Source organism: Triticum urartu, chromosome 6A (genome assembly GCF_056163025.1).
Source record: "Triticum urartu cultivar PI428250 chromosome 6A, HENAU_Tu73, whole genome shotgun sequence".
NCBI classification, from domain to species: Eukaryota; Viridiplantae; Streptophyta; class Magnoliopsida; order Poales; family Poaceae; genus Triticum; species Triticum urartu.
This window is the reverse complement of record NC_141878.1, coordinates 448,277,713-448,285,149: the sequence shown is the minus strand read 5'-3', so window position 1 is coordinate 448,285,149 and position 7,437 is coordinate 448,277,713.

Genomic DNA, 7,437 nt, shown 5'->3' with positions numbered 1-7,437 from the left:
GTATCACCACTTTTGCCTTGGAGGGACTTAGAGCGGCGCCGCTGACGCCGGCGCTTGGGTTGATTTTTGAAGGGGTCATCCTCTGTTGTCTCGTCGCCATTGCCTTCTTTGGGTGTGTCCACCATGTATATATCGTATGATGAGGTGGCTGTCCAGTGCCCTATGGGCAGTGGTTCCTCTTCGTCTCCTGCATCGTCATCCATGCCGTCGATGTCATTGGAGTCGAAGTCGAGCATGTCGGTTAAGTCGTCGACATTGGCTACTAAGTGGGTGGTGGGTGGGCGGCAAATTTCTTCGTCATCCGCATCCCAATCCTGCCGGACGTAGTTCGGCCAAGCCTCTCCTGACAAGGAGAGAGACCTTAATGAGTTCAGTATGTCGCCAAAGGGCGAGTGCTGAAAAATATCCGCGGAGGTAAACTCCATGATCGGCACCCAATCGGATTCGACAGGAATGGGCGCAGGTGGTTCGGAGTCCATGGCCGGAGAAGGATCCGGCAGTTTGGCAACACGGCTCTCGTGAAGGGTAAGGTCGATGTTCGGCTCGATCGCCGCTGAGGATACGTCCTCTGTGACAGGGTCCATCCACCCGTCCATGGATAGCGCAACTGGCTCCAAATTGAGGCTCGGAGCGGCTGCCGGTGCGATCTCCTGAATACGGTCTGATGGTAGAGCTAAATCGTACTCATCGTGACCGCACGGCGCACAAGGCAGGGGCTCGAATCCGTCGAAGATCAAGTCTCCACGGATATCGGCTGTGTAGTTTAAGCTTCCAAACCTAACCTGGTGGCCAGGGGCGTAACTTTCGATCTGCTCCAGATGGCCAAGCGAGTTGGCCCGCAGTGCAAAGCTGCCGAACACAAAGATCTGTCCGGGGAGAAAAGTCTCACCCTGGACTGCATCACTATCGATGATCGTAGGAGCCATCAAGCCTAACGGCGACGACACAGAGGAACTCTCAATGAAAGCACCAATGTCGTTGTCAAAACTGGCGGATCTCGGGTAGGGGGTCCCGAACTGTGCGTCTAAGGCGGATGGTAACAGGAGACAGGGGACACGATGTTTTACCGAAGGTTCGGGCCCTCTTGATGGAGGTAAAACCCTACGTTCTTCTTGATCTATTCTTGATGATATGAGTATTACAAGAGTTGACCTACCACGAGACCGGAGAGGCTAAACCCTAGAAGCTAGCCTATGGTATGATTGTATGTTGTCCTATGGACTAAAACCCTCCGGTTTATATGGACACCGGAGGGGGCTAGGGTTGCACAAGGTCGGTTACAAAGGAGGAGATATACATATCCGTATTGCCTAGCTTGCCTTCCACGCCAAGTAGAGTCCTATCCGGACACGAGACAAAGTCTTGAATCTTGTATCTTCATAGTCCAACAGTCCGACCAAAGGATATAGCCCGGCTATCCGGAGACCCCCTAATCCAGGACTCCCTCATTGTCCAACTTGAGGAGGTCAAGATCGTCATCATCTAGATCAAGTGGATTATGCGCAAGGAAAAAGTTTGTCCATGATAGGTTTTCTATTTTACCAGTCTCATGGTGTTATTTAGGAGACCGAGTTATAGGATTGATAGCCGTAATATCAAGGGGGGCTCTCGAGTGAGTAGCTTGATCGTATCATTCGTAGATAGCTCAAACCATTGCATGGTATCATCTTTCTTGGTTCTTATTTGACTCCTTTTCGTGTGGTTTTAAAGTTTGTGTTCGTCTTCTTGTCAAACTCAAGCTCATCGAAAACGGAGTTCTCATGCATCATCTTTGAGTTTTTCGGTGTTGGAGAGTTTGTTAGTTCATACTTGGGGAAGGTCCTCTTCCTATCCTACTGGCATTTCTTCTCCATTGCTAGTTCTTAACAAGGTTGAGTTTGCTGATTGCCGAGTCTGTTTGCACGAGTTATAGCAGTTTCAATATTGGAGCATCCTTCTATTTTTCTTGGATAGTTTTTCAGTTTTAAGCGGTAGTACTGCTCTAAGCGGTAGTACTATTCCCCCGAGCGGTAGTACCGCTTGCACGGTGCTTCCGCTTCCTTCTACCGCAACCACTTCTTCTTACTTTTATACTTCTGTTGCCCAAACTGCTCGAGCAGTAGTAGATCAGTAGTAGAGAGCGGTAGTACTACTTAAGTGGTAGTACTTCTCCTCGAGTGGTAGTACCTCTCTTGGCAGAACTACCACTCTTGTTTTTTGTCTCGTTGGGCTATTTTGACCGTGCTAAGCGGTAGTACTGCTCCCCCGAGCAGTAGTACCATTTCAGCACGAATTGTGGGCATAATAGTTGGATTCGGGGGGGGGGGGGGGTTATTTAAGGGGGCCTTCTTCCCCAATGGTCCCTATCTTTTGAGCTCGTGTTTTGCCCCCATTGTTAACCTTCTTGGAGCTTGCTATCTCTCAGTCCCTCCAATGATTTTTTCTACTTCTTGAGGGAAAAGAGAGATGAGATCTAGATCTACATTTCTACCAATCACTTTATCCTCTATGTGAGGGGAGCCCTTGGATCTAGATCTTGGAGTTCTTTTTATTCTCTTTCTTGTTCTTCCTCTCTTATTCCTCCATAACTTTCATTGCTTTGGTGGGATTTGAGAGTGAAGGACTTGGGCACTCCGTGTGCCCTTGTCATTTCATTAGGTGCATCGGTTTTGAGTTCTCCACGGTGATACATGGAAGTGAAAGGTGAGAAGCTTATTACTTTTGGGTGTTTGGGCATTGTCGTGGTCTTTTCACGGTAGATGCCCTCGTGAAAGTACTTAGGTGTGAGGCCATGGCTACGGCGATTAGCTTAAAGGGGTTGAACGGGACGAGAGACATGAGTTTACCTAGGTTAGGCCCCTCACTGACGAGGTAAAAGCCTACTTCCTGCTTTATGTCGTATTGGTTGAGTATCGATTACAAGGGAGCAGAATCACTTGACCTAGCTATCGATCAATTGTAACTTAAATTTACCCATCGCAGGGTCTCGCCTTTATATACATAGGTCAAGGCCCTCAGCTTACAAGAGTCTATGTCAGTTTACACAACGTAACCAACTTTGGTTCTAAATTGCCATGCCTTATCAAGCAAGTCACCATTGGGCGGCTTACACCGCCGGGTCTCGTGCCATCTTCTGGGCTTGGGTCCCGTCTGGTTCTCCACGTAAGTCGCCACCTGGGTTCCATATCTTGGATTCTCAGGCCTATCTAAGGCCTTCTTCATGAGTCGCCAACAGTGTAACCCGACCCCTCCTGGGCGGGTCACACCATGGGGCTATATCCCCAACATTAGGCCCCAGACCGATTTGAATTGGTTCATGTCAATCTCCACTGTCTCTAGCTGGTGAGTCTTCTTTGATCCCTTCCAGTGTTTAACCTTGAACATACCTTTATAACCCACCATACGAAAATATGACATCATTTTAAGTAAATTCAAAAAAGTGTTGTGACGTCACAATGAATCCTTTGCATTAGCTAGCCATTCCGAGAAAATCGAGGCGCCCCCTCTATTGAGATAATTATAATGCCTCCTCGATCTTTGGGCCTGCCGTTTCACTGTACCACTTTCCCTTTATAAATAGGCACGGAGGTCCATCTCTTTTCCTTTTTACCCCCGTCGCCTCCACTTCTTCTTCTTCCTCTGAAAGACCGTCATGACCGGAGCTCCGCCGCGCTAGCCCAACGACGTCGTCTGCCCCTCGTCGTGGCCGCTGCATCAACTTGTTGCGACCAGAGTTCTACCGCACGCTTCCGCCATTGTTCGGCACCATCAGGTTCCATTCTGCTCCTCCCTCAGATCCAGCATTAGGTCACGTCAGTTCTTGTAGTTCATCGGCGTTCATCTTGGCTTATCTAAGTTCATCCATACTCTGTCCAGAAGTTGTATTTCAATCCAAAAACAGGATAGGACTAGGGCGGTAGCAGTTTTAGTCCTTATTTTACATCTTGGATGGATCCCTTCTTTTTTAGAATCAACACACAACCTGCTAGTTCTTTCGCTGCTGCGCTTTAGGTTTAACAATTATTCATCTTTTTTGAACTGTCGTATATCCGTAAATATAGCTGCAATATGCAAAACTTGGTTGCCCCATACTTAGAATTTTTTAATAAGTTTGTATTCGTAGATAATTGACTCGCACTTCATTGTTCAGGCGGCTTAATAATGGATTTGTAACCCGCCTGCATGCTACCGACTTAGATTGTCACAACTTAACTTGCCGTACCTCAATCAATTTGACATTCGCCTTATCCTCTTAACTAGGGCGGCTTATAGTTTTTCCATGATTTGTCATAATGATTAATCTTATAACCATACATGGCTTGCTGCTGCTGAAACATCCTTGCAATCACTTAGGTGGCTTATCATTGCAATATTAACCCGCCATACTTTTATTCCTTGGCGGGCAGCTTTTAATCCAGCCAACCATGACTAAGACTCCCACTTCCTATGATTGGGTTGCTTCCAGAGTCTCCGAGCTCTCACTAAATGAATATGTGGACATGGGGGGTTTTGCCAGCTAAAGATATTATTCACTGGCGGGTTCCCGGCCCTAAAACTATTCCTCAACCCGGAGAGGGTGAAATTGTTATTTTCTCGGATCACCTCCTTCGTGGCTTTTCACCACCGTGTCAAAATTCTTCCGGGATGTTCTGCACTTCTACAATATTCATCCTCAAGACATTAGCCCCAACTCAGTGTCTAACATTTGTAACTTTCAAGTATTCTGTGAGGTGTACCTTCAAGAAGAGCCCATTGTTGACCTCTTTCGAGATTACTTTTATATCAACCGCTAGACTGAAATGTCAGATGGGCCTAGTCTTGAGCTTGGAGGTGTTTCCATCCAGAGGCGGAGGGATGTAACCTTTCCCTTAGCCGCACTGCCCAGTCATCCCAAAGACTGGAACTATACCTAGTTCTATTGCAAGGACACCTCCTCGGCTGGAGAAAACCCCTTGCCGGGTTACTACCCCTACCGGCTCACTACCAGCGGAGTGCTTCCAGGTCGATTGACTACCGCAGAGCGCGCCTAGTACGACCCCACATTTTCGCAGATAAGGGCTCTACTAGCCAACGACTTAATTAGAGTTGATCTGGTCCGCTGTTGGGTCGCATGGAGGATTTTGCCACTGAGCTGGCACCCCGGCTTAATGTGCCAGTATACTGGTGATACAAAGGATCCGCAGTGTTACAACCAAACATGCTTAACTGATAAAGAAATGAATGACTCAGTTAAGATGCTGCTTGGGTAATCTTTAGAGAACTGCAGCAAAGTGGGACTGAACCCTTTCTGCACTCTTAACCCGGCTCCTCCTGTAAGCATTTTGAATAAATCTTTATCCTTTTTGTCTATCTCTTGAATTTCACATCATTTTAACTTATTGCTCTTGTATATATAGAGGCCGACTCTCCCTTCTGGAAGAAGAAACTGCAAGCTGCCCCGCCCACTAAGAAGCCTAAATCAAAGACTCGTGCTACGGGCTGCCGTAAGAAGAAAACGGTAGAAGAACTTCTTGAGCTAGATGAGTCAGAGGTAGAACTTGACTCCCTTGGTCTTTTCTTTATGCAACTTATTGATGCTTATTCCTCTCAGGAAGAAGTGGAGACGATCTAGGCCAATGTAGCAGAGGTAATTCCTGTCTCCTCCAACTCATAACCTTTGCCAAGAAAGAAAACAAGGCGAGTCATCCGGAAAGTAAGATTTTCTCACCCTCTTGCTCATTTGGACCCTGACTTTCTTTTGAAGAAGCAGCAACATGAGTCAAGGCACCTGACCCGGAGTGGTGGCACTGAAGACCTTGCAGCCGGCTTATCCAACACACCGGCTCCTCGGAAATGTCGCAACGAGGTGCCTCAAAACCCAACCTTATCCTTTACGAAAGCCGGTCTCATGCGTCAACCTCTTAATCCTTCTGATTCAAACTATCAGGGAACGCCACCATCATCCGGCGACTCAACTAGAACACAGCTTCCTACCTTCGTTGTTGCCCAAGGGTAAGTCTTTTAATTTGTTGATAAAAACTTTGTGGCTATATACTCACAAATGCTTGTATTCCTGTCGCAGGGGCAAAGCAAAGGCGGGCAAAAAACAAAAGGTGGGCAGCTCTTCCAAGCCACCCGAGATGTCTGAGCTGGAGAAGCAGATGCTAGAGACCCCTGAGGTCCCGATTCAGAATCCTGAAGATCCTATTAACCAGCAAGATAACCCGCCTCCTTAGACTGACGCTGCAACCTTTGAGCCTATGGATACTGAGGTTAACCCGTGAAAGCACAAGTGCTCCCTGGGTGATTTTGGTAATTAATGTCAACATATCTCTTGTTGGACTAATGCTTTCATCTAGAATGCTTCAGATAAGTTCAACAATGGAGTGGCATGGACTAGAGGATGTGGAACCCTTTCGAGATGATAAGGACAAAGAATTGGCTCAATCTCAAAGACTCAGGACTCTACAATTTTCATTTTTAGTGATCCAAGATCACATTGAGTCCATAGGAAAGCCAATACTATTAAGAGGGGATGAGGTGTTGCTTAATGGCTTGCTTGCTCAAAGTGTTTAGTGATATGCTCCAAAGCCCTCAACCACTTTCTCAAATCCACATATGTCCCAAACCAAAAAGTCAAACTCGGCCCCACCGAAATTTCCTATCCAGCGCCACCGAGTTCATTTGACATAGCCACTGCCAGAAACCCTAATCAATTCGGTCTCACCGATGGGATCTCGGTCTCACCGAGATGGGCTTGCAAACTCTCTATTGCCTATTGCATTAATTTCGGTCCCACCGAAATATGAAATCGGTCCCACTGAGTTTGCTTGGCCAACTCTCTGTTTAACTTATTACCAAAATCGGTCCAACCGAGATGAGGCTTTATCCTAACCCTTATGGAATCGGTCCCACCGAGTTGATCATGTCGGTCCCACCGAAAACCCTAACAGTCACATTTTGAACTAAATCGGTCTGACCGAGTTGTATGATTTGGTCCCACCGAGTTTGGTGATTTGTGTGTAACGGTTAGATTTTGTGTGGAGGCTATTTATACCCCTCCACAACTCTTCATTCCTGGAGAGAGCCATCAGAACATGCCTACACTTCCAACATACATTTTCTGAGAGAGAACCACCTACACTTGTGTTGAGGTCAAGATATTCCATTCCAACCACATAAATCTTGATCTCTAGCTTTCCCCAAGTTGCTTTCCACTCAAATCATCTTTCTACCAAATCCAATCCTATGAGAGAGAGTTGAGTGTTGGGGAGACTATCATTTGAAGCACAAGAGCAAGGAGTTCATCATCAACACACCATCTATTACCTTTAGGAGAGTGGTGCCACCTATATTGGTTAGGTGTCACTTGGGAGCCTCCGTCAAGATTGTGGAGTTGAACCAAGGAGTTTGTATGGGCAAGGAGATCACCTACTTCGTGAAGATCTACCCTAGTGAGGCAAGTCCTTCGTGGGTTAT